The 12,691-nt window shown below is 41.7% G+C and overlaps 1 long non-coding RNA gene across 2 annotated transcripts; it reads right to left on the reverse strand.

Moving 5' to 3' along the window:
• Window positions 1-7,632: 7,632 nt before the first annotated feature.
• Window positions 7,633-11,987, reverse strand: LOC107508072. 2 transcript variants are annotated; one of them, XR_001596245.2, is made up of 4 exons: window positions 11,902-11,987; window positions 10,389-10,589; window positions 8,010-9,624; window positions 7,633-7,864 (listed from the first exon to the last, which is right to left on the reverse strand). It is a non-coding gene; the product is annotated as an uncharacterized LOC107508072 (long non-coding RNA). The 2 variants fall into 2 exon arrangements; XR_001596244.2 differs by having other exon boundaries at window positions 8,010-9,732.
• Window positions 11,988-12,691: the final 704 nt, after the last annotated feature.

The raw sequence follows: 12,691 nt of genomic DNA on the forward strand, positions 1-12,691 counted from the left end.
CGTCTAAAGTAACACTTAGTTCACTGTTTTGTAATGTTTGTCCCTCCACTAGACTGTAAGTTATTTATCTTTGAGTCTCAGAGCCTTGTACAAGCTAGAAACATAACAGTTTCTCAATATACGCTTGGAAGAAAAAAAAGTTCTGCTAGGAAAAGTTCCTATGTGAGTCATGCAATCTTTGACTGTTAGAACCAGAATAGATGTTTTCTACTCTAACCTTTTTTATAGGTGAGGAAACTGAGGCCCTGTCACATTTTAATTAGAGACTGAATCATATTTGGAATCTAGTTTTTCTGGCTCCCAGTCTAGTGGTTTTCCTATTATGTCATTACCAAACAGTCCCATAAAGTATTTACTGAATGACTTACATGCAAAATATATGTTGCACAGGTCTTATTGAAGGATGGAATACTTACTAAAAGATATAAGCATATAACTGAAGTGACCTGAGAAATATAGAATGAATTGTGAATCTATACTAATATTGAGTTTCTACAAAATCAATAAAAGTAAAAGATAGCTGAAGATATCAAAATTTCATGGATTGGTCATATGTGGTCCTATCTAAGCTGGGAGGGGAGAAGGGGTTGACCATTAATAATAATAATAATAATAATAATAATAATAATAGCAGCAATTGATATCTATTGAATCTTTGCCATAAACCAAGTACTAGGATAAATTCCTTCATGCATTACTCATTTGATCATCCCATCAAAGCCCTATGAGAAGTTTGCCTAAGGTCACATAGTTAATTAGTGGCTGAGCCAGCATTTAGAACCAGGCACTCTGCCTATAAAGCTATGTTTTAAACCATTGGGCTTTCCTGCCTTTGTCAAACTTGTATATCCTCCCTACTTAGGCAGCTCTGACTAACACTTTCTTCTTTTTGCCAATATCTTTTTTAAAAAGTTAAAATGGAAGAGTTACTTCTCAAAGTTACTCCTAATTGGTAGAAAATAAATGAAATGAACTAGTCTTTCTTTTCCAACCATTTATTTGGGTCTGGAAAAAAAATATTTACATGAAAAGAAGATAAACATGTGTTCATTCATGAACTAGGCTCCATTACAGTTTTCTTTTTTACAGAAAAAAAAAATATATATATATATATAACTGTGCCATGCCTTCTATTTGTCCGTTTCTCTGTATTTTTTGGTGTCAGTGCTATCTCGGTTTATAAACTCTAGATGGCAGTGATCAAGTTAAGGTTTGCACAGTGTCTGGACAGTGGTGTATATATTGCATAATACATAATAAACACTATTTGTAATTATAATAAGGGTGAGTTCTGGAAGAGGTAAACAAGGGTATAAAATTCATCTTCCGTATGGTTATTATTCCATTTATATAAGTCCACTAAATTCACTGAACCATATCAAGCCACATCTGTTTGAAAACCTACCAGTTTTTATGAACATTAAATAAAAATGGTTAGATTTAATGACCATTTATCATATTCATGCAAAAATAATGAAATGGAAACAGAGAAAAAAGGAGGTTACACTGATAAAGAGTTTTAAATGCCAACAAGTTCAATATTTTATGTTTTTACATTTTCAAAAATCAAATATCTGCTATTTATGCTTAAAAACATTCTGTTATTAGAGGGCATTTTTGTTTTGGTATTGTTCTCTTTCTTGCTTAAGTGTTAACCTAAGTAGCACAGACTCAGAATATATGTCAAACACATTTATATGAACTTTTCTTACAAAAGTAAGGCTTTTGAATCTTAAAAGAAGCTGTTTGGATGAATGATTTCACTGCAAGGAAAAACAATGAACAACAGCTCTTAAACAGAATGAAGATAAAGCTGAGGGTAAGGAGAAGGGGGAGGCAGACAGGAAGTGAAAGAAAACAGTTCTTCTAGCTGTATTTTATAGGTGAAGCAGATTCTACTTAGATTAGACCTTCTAAATTACTATGACAGAGGGTAAAGAGAGGTGGAAAGGAAACTTTGAGTGACATTTTTGACAGCAAGCTACAGAAATAACAATTTGACAGAAGAGGCCATCATAAATATAAGATCATCTCAGGCATGAATAGGATTCCCCTTAATGTAAAATATATGGAGCACATGTAGGATTCAATTTGGGGTGAAGAGAAGAGCCAGATGGGAAGGTTACCTAGAAGCAAGCTACTAGTGCTGAAGTCAGGAATTCTCATATCAGTTTAAATATCCCTAGTGAACATTTTTGGAGATGTTGAGGCATTACTCTCAGTTATTCCTATTTATATCTATTTCTAGCTTGATTGACTGAGCTGATGTGTAACCAATAAATAGAGATGGTTAGGATTTCTATTAATACAAAGTTTGTTTTTATGCCGGTACTAAAGTCTATTTATCCTTCAGGTAGAGGATAGATCTCATTTTTGCCTAATCAATACAGATATCACAGGTCAACAACAAATCTTCATATAGGCAAACAGACCGGTCAATACCTTATCGTTATCTAATAAGAATTTCATTGTCAGTGCACCAGGAAGAAAGATATTAGTAGAAAAGTCTGCATGTAATATTATAAATACTACTCTAATATAAAGGGCAGGGGATGAGAAAGCACCATATCATAAGAAAAATTGAGCTAAAGAGCCTTGGGATCTTGGCAGAAGCTAGAGCTAATTAGTTTTATGAGTTAGACTCGTCAGTTGCCATCTTTAGACCCCCAATTCTTTGTTGGAAGGATGAGAGGAGTTGGTCAAATTATCCCAAAAGCCCATCTTTTAGCTCTGGAATCTGTGACAAATAAATATTCTATTTTGAATTTTCATTAGGTTAAGGATTTAAAAATCAGCTGAAACAGGATGACTAACCCATAATATGTTCCAGAAAAATCTGAAATGACATGTTGAAGAGCATTTAAATTGAACAAAACAGATTTGTGTGTGTGCCACTATTGATATACAAATGTTGAATGTGTTTTACTGTATCTACCAAGTGTGATTGATAGGAGATGCATCAATTTCAAGGTTTCTGAATTTAAGTAAATTGTTGTCAGTGGTATTGCTTCTTTAAAAAAAATTATATCCTTACAGAGAATAGACAAATTGAGACAGGATACATATAAAGCATCAATTTAGCACAAATATCTACTTACAATTGTGACTATATATATATATGTATATATACATACACACGCATATATGTGTGTGTCAGTGTGTGTGTGTGTGTGTGTAGTCAGGAGTTTTTCAGAAAATTCGAGGAGCATTTTTTAAACTGCTTATGCTTTTTAGAATGCTTAGCATTTGTGTTTTGAAAACAACTTGTCTTCCTTTTCAAAATGTATGTGCTAAACTGGCTCTGACGTCAGAGTGAACTATTTTCACAGGACTGGGTCAGCCCCCACTCAATGATTCTTTTACAGAAAAGAAACCAGTGGTGACACAGTAGTTGAACTTAATAAGTCTCAGATTCGTAGCCCTTTTTCCAAAGCACTACAAAATTCTTAAATGTATAATCAAGAGGAAGAAAAGAGGAGGGTAAAGTTTGTCTTTTACTGAATTATTAAAAACATGTTCGCGCCCTTTCCCTTTCTACCTTGACCCTTTCTTCTTCCACTCTTTCTTCCTCCACCTTTCATTTCAGTTTTCTCACTCTGAGACTAAAGCACCAGTGAGTATGCTGCAGAAAAAGGAAAACAAGCAAAGAGATTTTTTTTTAATTGTCCTCTCATCTCTCTATTTTGTTTTCCCCTCTCATTTCTATCTCTATCTAACTTAGATTGTGTCTATTTAAATCCTTTTTATACCCAGGATATTTTAGGTTTCCAATATTTTTACACTGAATACAAATAGCTTTAATTTTTTAAGTGTATGATGAACTTGATTTAAAACATAAAGTAATGTCAAGTGGGAAAAACGCAAACATAGATTTTCTTCACAAAACTTAATAGGTATCTGTTTTTGCCTGAAAAGATTTTTAAAGTTTATGATAGAGGCCACTACAAGTAAGTTCATGTTCAGCAAGGTTAGCCAAAAGAAAAGGCGGGGAATTGATTTGATGGGAGCCCACCCTGGGTCTAATTTAGAAGTTTCCATTTATGTCATGTCAGATTTGGTGAGACTGAACCCTCCCTGAATGCATTGGTCTGACTGTCTCCCAAGCTCGATACCCAGGGTTCATGACTGCAGTTCCTGGCACTGTCATAAATATTCATACCCCTGCTAATAATTTGCAAGCCAAATTCATTTGGCTTTTTTCACCCCATCAATCTTATAATTAATAAGGGTGGTGCTCTTGTTTCACTTTCCTCCAAAAGAGAAGATAAATGAAATAAAGAGTCATCCTGTAAATTTAAATAGGAGTTCCTCTCGCTGATTAAAAGCTGATGCTATCATATAATGGTGGAAGGGGAGGCTTCAGCCCGTTCTCTCACTGGTGGCTGACTTGGCGGGGGTAGGAGGGTGGGGGGGGGAGGGGGGAGGGAAGCATTTCCAGATGTGGCAGCATGAGCCTTGATCTGAAGAGCTTGGTTATCTATTAAATAATGCATTAGGAGAACTTTGTGATACTACATAGAAAGCGAGTTGTAAGGTGTTTATTTTCGAATTAAGTTCTAAACAGTCTGCAGGTTCTGCCTGCAGTTTAAGATTCAAGATATTTTAGAAAATTGTCAAAATTTAGTGATTATTGTGTCTTAAAAGTGACTGCCTTTGAATTAGCATGATAGCTGTTTCTAAATCTAATTGTAAACCACAAAATGGCTTTACAAATAAATTGTGGACATGGTGTAAATTGTCCACTCCCATTGGATTTCCTAAGGTCATTTATAGCAAAGCAGAAAATAAAATTGAACATAATTTAGAAATAAAATTTTGATAATTGAGCTAAGCAACTTGAACTTGTCAATCACCTGTGACCTTATTCTATTTACACTTCGCTTGAACATTCAAAAGTCCTAAGGCCAATGGATAAGCTTCAAAGTATAAACAACTGCTTTTGCACTGTCATAAAGGGAACTATCACCCCTTCTTAGCAGAGTATTTAATCTGTATTAAAATTAAGAGACCTGGATAAATAAGTAAGCAGAAAAATCTTAACTTTGCAGTCAGGTATTTGCCTCTAACTTCTTTTAGGGGAACTTATTTTAAAGGTGCAATAATGTGTGACTTTTGTGTATGAGTTAGTTTGTTTTAGAAACTCTTGTCACCTGAGATATTCTTAGGACTCTCTCTCTGCTCCCCCTTATTTATGTGAAGGCAGTGGAAGGGGACATTAGGCATTCTTAGTGTTCTTTATCTTTAAAGCCTGTATTTAAGTGTTTTGTTCTATAAAAGCATGCCATGTTCAAGGCAGTCCTTTAAAGACATCTAAGTACAATTGAATAAAAGATAATTTTTTATGCCTTAAGTCTATAAGCTATAATTACACATTTGATTTACTACAAAAAAAAAGTTTTTTCTACTGACTTTTAAAATAGGAGAATAAATGAAAGAGAAGCAAACCTGACTCTTTTGACTCTTTATGTGTCATTTGCTTCGGGAGTAAGAATGGACTGGAAGAGCCTACACAGTGGCACACCTGGACAAGTGGCACACCTGGACAAGTGGCACAGGCTGAGAGTCCAAGGCGTCTGTGCAAGGAGTTCTCAGCTAGATTAGGAGTCGTTTCTTTCTGGGGTACTTGGCTTTTTCTCCCTCTCTACCAAGCCTTTCTTAACCTCGCTTGGCTGAGAAGGATCTTGGAAAACTAACTGTTGGGTAGTAGAATCTCTTTCCACTCCTCTCCCACCTACTTTTCAAAAGCAGAATTAGATCCACCTAAAGCTTGCAGGGGCTTTCTGAGTCTTTGCTGTTGCTCTCCTAAGCCACCCAAACAACACAATACAGCAGTTTTCCTGCAGGAAAGCTGCCGAAGGGGCGAAGGGGCGACAGAGATCTAGGGATGACAGAGGGACTTTATCCATGTGAGAATATTGGGGGGAGGAAACTCTGACAGTCGCTTCTTCTGTTCCAAATCCGTTCCTGAACTGAGAGGTTGGTCTTCCCTCCCTGGTGCCACCTGAAGTCACTAAGTCACGCAGTGGCCCTGATCACACCTTCCCAGCAGAGGCTGGTGGTGCTGGAGCAGACTGGGCCTGAGCACTGCCTAGGGGCCCTCTCTGTCTTTTAAGGGCGCTGGAGGCTGAGCACTTAAGTTGAGCAGGACTCTTCTGGCCGCAGACCTTCTTGTTCCTAGACATGGGGCCTCAGTTAAATCGCAGCACCTGGGAGGTACCTGCCTCGTGCAGCTTCTCCAGGTCCTGGGTGTCACTGGGGTCTAAAGACTGAATCTCTTCTTAATTCCCTTCCCAACAGCCAGGGGAGACCTTTGAGGTTAGAGGAAGGAGGAAAGCACCCCTCCTCACCCAACCCCCACTCTTTAAGATGGGTGTCTGCAGCAGGCCCACAGCAGCAAGAGGCCTTGCTGCCCTCCAGACCCCAAGTTCCTGCATCAGGACACCAGCCATGCTCTTCCTCTGCCAGGGGGACTTGAGGAGTTTTGCCAACAGGTTTTTGTTTTTATGTTCTTCCTGCCTTCCTTCCCTTTTGTTATGGCATGGTATGGAATGGTATTTGTTTGTTCGTGTGTTGTTTGTTTATTTGAAAAGTGAGCCATGTCAGGGGGCATTGGGTAGGATTGGGTCAGGGAAGAGAAGATAGTAATTACAGAGCTTTGCAGATGTTTGTGAACCTAGGTCACTGAAAGTGTGAGTAACAGAGAGGTGGGAGTGGGGGGGGTGTGGGAATCTACAGACTAAGGGATTGTGGGCTGAGTTAGTCTGTGGAACCTGAGTTAAGAGATGCACCAGACCCAGCTACCCTCCCTCACTGTCCAGGTCTGGAACTGAAACCCATAGCTTTGGATTCACTTAACCCTTTTTGTGCATGGGCCAGTTCCAAGAACTTTCTTTGTTCCCCAGGACTTAGAGAGAGACATGCAGAGAAAGTGAGACTGGAATGGCCTTGGGCAGAGGTTCAGACGGAGAGCTGGGCTCCATAATGCCTGGGGTGCCTGGCTCAGCTGCACAGGGCTCACCTCTGTGGTCTTAGGGCCCGCCTGCCTTCAAATCTTTCGTCTAGGTGATAATGCAAGGTTTTCCTCCCAACAGTCTGGCTTGTTTGTTGTCAAAAGGGAAATTATGAATCACGTTATAATTTTTATTTATTTATTTTTTTTGATCACCTTTGCCTGAGATTGTGTTTACCAGGCAAAGTGAAGAGCTAAGACAAGCTTGGATCATTTCAAATAAAAACTATCAGGAATGATAATTTGTGTTAGATCTGAGAAGGGGCTACTTTTGGACAGTGACTTTGATTGGCTCTGTATTTAGATGGAATAATCCTCCTGACATATTGACTATGTGTGTGTACACAGCATCATCAATATCTTAAACATCCCAATTTTATTGTATTTCAAAAGGTGAATGAATTAACACACATTCCGAAAGCCTACTTCTGTGTGAGCATGTTTTGGAGAAATACTTTGGACTGAATGGATTTGCCTGAAATACACAAAGAAAGAGAAAGGAAATTCACATTAAGTCTGGGAGAGATGGGGAAAAAAGGGAAGAGGGAGCTATAGAGAAAATGAGAAATAAAGAGAGGAAGAGAGGGAGAAAAGGAGAACGGGGAAGGGAGGGAGAGAGAAAAAGAGAGGGGGAGAGAGAGAGAAAAGGGCGGGGGAGGGGGGAGAGAGACAGAGAGACAGAGAGTTTTCACACGTGCAGACCAAGGGCTTTGAAGCCTTCGACCCCGACCCCTAAACCCAAGTGCGTCTCACAAAACAGGTTCGGCTCGTATTTCAGGCAGTCTCCTTGCCCCGCGTCCGTGGTCCCCGGGGCTCTAATTCACTCCTGCCCTCTCTGCACAATGACATTCGAACCTGGGAAAATAATTGCATTAGAGCAGATTACTTATAACCGATAGTTATCCGTCTTTTTCTGTTCGACAGAAGTCTATTAAACTCAGCACAGCCATTACCAGCTGAGCTCTAGAGCGCGCCTTCATTAAGAAAATTAAAATCATACCTTTGAATCTAAGCAAAGCCAGCGCAGGTCTCAAGAGCCCTCAAGCGTCAAACCCCGACGTTTTCGTAAGCCCGATTTTCCCGCGAATCAATCTCTGCTTTTTTAGACACCGTGCGTCAGGGTGAAAAGATTGAGTGGGATGACAATTACTCGAAGATAGGGATGTCTGAGCTCTATAAGTACCATCTTTCTTCTCAGCCCCTTACCTCCTCCCCACCCTGCCGCCTTTCCTCCCGGGGAGCTTTTCTCCGGCACTCTCCAGTTAAAGGCACCACACCTGTGCAGTCGTGGCCAGGACTGGAAGAACTGTTGGGGTATCTTAGGACAGTGGTGGTGGTGGTGGTGGGCGGAACAGGACAAAGTGTGGGTTCGGGGCCCGGGAAGCCACGCGGGTGAACTTCCTCAGCTGATGTCTGCGGCCAGAGGCCCGCTCCAAGTGCACGTGTTCCACACACGTGCGCGCGCGCACACACATACACACACTCGCGCGGGGTGGAGGGTGCACTGTCCCCTTCCACTGCGTTTCACAGTTGCTCTGGAATCAATATGGCCTGTGAGTCCTCTGTCCACTCAGGCACGGGAGCCTGGCGCTGGGACTGGGCAGGCTGTTTCGTGTCCCTTGGACCCAGAATCTCCCTCCCTTTGGCCTCTGGGGGCCTATTCGGGTTTCTTCCAAGGTTTGGTAGGAGCCTCAGATCGCGGTACCCTGATTCCGGACGCATCGGCCCTGCTTCGCCCGCGCCCCAGCTGGGAGAGGAGGGAACAGGTGGGAAGCGGGCCGGGGTTGAGGGGGGGGGGGGGCGACATCTCCACCTCAACTTCCCCTCCTGATAGCCTCAGGATAACAGCTCCCACCGCTCCAGTGGACCTGGGAGCTCCAACACCACTTGCGACTGGAAACATCACCTGGCAGGAGAGCTGTCTTCTCAGTTAGGAGGGGCGCATGTGCATTGATTTTCTGTGGCATCTGGAAATTTGCAGGGTTTGAAGACTAATTTTTAGCATGGTTTAGTTTTTTGTTAGCCACCGCCCTTCGTTTCAGCATTCTGTTTTCTCGAATATTAATTGCTGTATATTTCTCTGAAAGGTCTCCCCAACTCAGAGCTCTAAAGGAAAACAGTCTTTTGCCCTTTTGGGGGGTATCCTTTCCTATGGTTCTAAGAGCAGAGGGGCACTGCTTCCATTTTTGTCAGAATGCCCAGTAATAGGGTTCTCACCCCCTCTCTCTCTATGTCTAATTAGGGCTTTGAGGTTTATTAGGGGCAAATAGTGCACACACACACACACACACACACACACACACACACCCAGCGCTCAAATACACAATTAGTTGGAGTCTGCTTCAAAGTGTAATATTGTTCCTTGGCAAGTATCTAATTCTCTTTCCATAATTTCTATTTGAAACAAAAGCCTACCAAATTCAAGTGACAAAAGTCAGCAAATAGACACGGACAAGTGAACATCTTTTACATGTTCATGGCTTTCCACTCGCTAAATTGGTGTGTATTCAAATTTTTTTTTTCAGGTAAAAAGAAAATAAAACAAATGCACCTTCCCTGTTGTTGTTAGTGTTTTCTTCTCTTCAAATGTAGACACATCATTCGATTCCTTTTTCCTTTGTCATGAAAGAGAAGGAAATCAGAAATGAACAGCAGCCTTTTAACAGCAGCAAAGATAAGACTTTTGAGATGATTTTCTTTGCTTCTACTTTTCCTTCTTTGCCCTTACAGCAAAACAAAAACAAAGATAAAAAAAGGAAGAAACACCATTCCTAATGGAGAGTTTATTTTGTTGCCACAATAAAGGGGTGGGGACAGTTAATAGCTATTTGAGATGATAATGCTTAGTGATCCCATTCTTTTAATCATACTCTTCAAGTGCTTTAAGATTAATGGCAAGAGGTGTTTTCAGTCTCTTCCTAAGGACTTTTGCATTAATTTACTTAGAACATTGACCAGCCTGTCAACGTCTCCAAATTTCATTAAGTCGAACTGAGACAAATACAATGAGATTTTCATATTTTCTTCATCTGTGAGAGTATGTATCTTATCGTAAATATTTTTATTTGGACTCAGTTGCAACAGGAGACGCGTGCTTCCTTTTCTTTATTATACGTAGATAGACATAGATACACGAAATAGGTGTCTTATACACACACACATATGTATACATATTTAAATGAACCAATATTGTTTGCGGATAATTTCCCCTCCACTTCTGAGCTTAATGAAGAACCTTTCAAAAAACTCCAGTGGCAGGCGGCAGAGTCTGCTTCCCCTAGATCAGGATTTATGTTTAAAGTAAGTTTGAACGCACGGAACTTCTTCAAAACAGACCCCCAAAATGAGAACAACTTGGAGTATAAATATTTAACTTTACCTCAGTTGACACAATAGCCGCAGCAATTCTGCAGACACAACCCGACTGAGGCATCACTTCACTGGCGTGAAGACCCAGGCTGCCTCTGCCTTGCCCTAGAAGCGCTGTTCCCTGAAGTCCCGGGGCTCCAGTCCGGGTCCGAAGTGTCCCCAAAGCGGAGGGTTGGAGAAGGCATGACGCGCGGTGGGGGTGGGGATGGTTCTAAGGAGAAACGAAGGAAAAGACTGGATTTTTATTTGACCAGAAGGTGCTGTTACTCCGGCAAGAAATGAATGTCAAGACACCCACCTTTCCCCTGCTATCCTTCCCGCCCGGTGTTCCTTCCCCCGCGCCTCATTTCTGAGAGCTGTTTTCACAAAATCCCACAATCCGGTACTTTAAAAACCAAAGCCCCAAACTCCCCACTAACTAAAGTCGTTCCGCATTGCAGATTTGCACTCTTTGCCTGGGGTCTAGCTGGGGTCAGAAGACTTTTCCGAGTCAGGGCTGCCCTGGCAGCGCCTTCCCCCAGTGTGGAGGCTGGCGGTCGAGTCGGCGGGTCCGCCGGCCGGAGATGGCCCCGGCTCTCGTTACCTGGGCGCCCTCGCGTTCGAGTGGTCACAAATCCCGTGAAGAGTCATTGGGAAGCCGAGAAAACGCCTCTAAGCACTGAAACAGTTGAAAACCAACCCAAACCCTCAAATGGTACCCGTCCCACACCTTGCATTTGATGTGAAGCACCAGAGTAAGATCAGTGTCAAAGACATTGGCGGTTTATTTTGGTGCACTTCAGCTAGCCTTTCCGTTTCCAGCAAAATTGAGAAGCACGGGCGAAGAAAGAACAGGAACACGCGGGGGAAAGATGTGTGCGTATGGGTGTGCGTGTGCGTGTGCGTGTGTATGTGTGTGTGTGTGTAGAAAGGTAGGACGGTGACAACTTTTAAACATTTTCTCCATTAAAACAAAAAACAAAATCGGACAGGGGCCGGTGTTTCTCTGTGGTGCAGGAAAGGGGCCATTCGGGACAGGAACTGTCTGAATTCCAACGGCGATTCCTCGGGACTTAACTAAACAGTGCGAGTTCCCTAGGAGTTTGATTTTGTGAGGCTGCAATATATTATTTTGTATTGGCGTCTTAACCCATCAGAAATTCATTTTTTAAAAAATCTACGTGCATTAAAAACATTTCCTTGGACTTGGGATCTTCAGTTCGGTAGAAACAAACCAACCACAGCAAAACCCCAAAGAATAAAGAGATTTAGAAAAAGAAAGTGTGTCCCTTTCCTAGTCATTCGATAGCTTATTCCCCGGAGGCCAAGTGAAGGTGGGGAGGGGTTCCTACGTATTTTATTATTTTTTTTATCATTTACTCATTTAAATGTTCCGCCTTGACAAGCTAGTCCCCTAACGCAGGGTTGTGCTGCAGAACAGAGGTGGGCGCAGTGGAAAGAGTACGTGAAGGGGGGCGGGGGGCGTCGCAAAGAACACGACTTGCTTCGCGGGGGGCTGACCCGCAGCGTTCTGCTCTGCTTACCAGCAGGGGGCGCTCTGACGTTATCTCTGAAGGAGACGGCCGAGCCGCTCAGAGCTGCAAGACAGGCTTTGCAGTTTCACGCAGCTGCAAAAGGAAGGGGAGGGGGAACTGTAGCTCCCAAACCCTCAACAGCTATTCCACTTGGGTTATTTACCCTCCGTTCGAAATGTACCTACGTCTCACTTTACCTACCCACCCAGCTTATAATACACCCCCTCCCCATAAACCTGTTTTCATCTGCATCTATGTAGCACATGTATATTTCTCCCTAGCCTTGAAATATACATTAATACAACTTATTAAATGTGACGATGAATAGTCAACATTTTTTTCGCCTGTTAGTTCCGCTGATCCAAGCAGGATTTATTTGCAGATCTCACATCCCGGAGCCATAACGCAGTGATTTTTTTTCCCCTTAAATAAAATTGGTCAAATGTTGACAACCTTTAAGCCAATCTAACACTCAAGATTAGTGATGGGAAACTAATGAGAAAATATCAGATCTCTAGGCCTGAGGGCTGCCAATTAAATCTTCGCTGATTGAAAAATAAAAGCGGACTTGGGGTGTGAGCCCGGCTCAACTTCAACTATTAATTTAACATGTTGCCCAGGTCCGCGCCTTCTTTCCTCTAAACTGCTTCCCGTAATAGAGCCTCCTCCTCTCTCATCCCTCAACCTAAAAGCCAAGTGTTATTTCTCAGAATATTTCAAGAGGTCCAAATCAGGATGATCATTTCTTACACGGTAAATATTAGGCCTTTAAGCAATATGATTTAACTAATTAGAAAAT

This window comes from Rousettus aegyptiacus, unplaced genomic scaffold (assembly GCF_014176215.1).
Source record: "Rousettus aegyptiacus isolate mRouAeg1 unplaced genomic scaffold, mRouAeg1.p scaffold_m13_p_3, whole genome shotgun sequence".
Taxonomy (NCBI): Eukaryota; Metazoa; Chordata; class Mammalia; order Chiroptera; family Pteropodidae; genus Rousettus; species Rousettus aegyptiacus.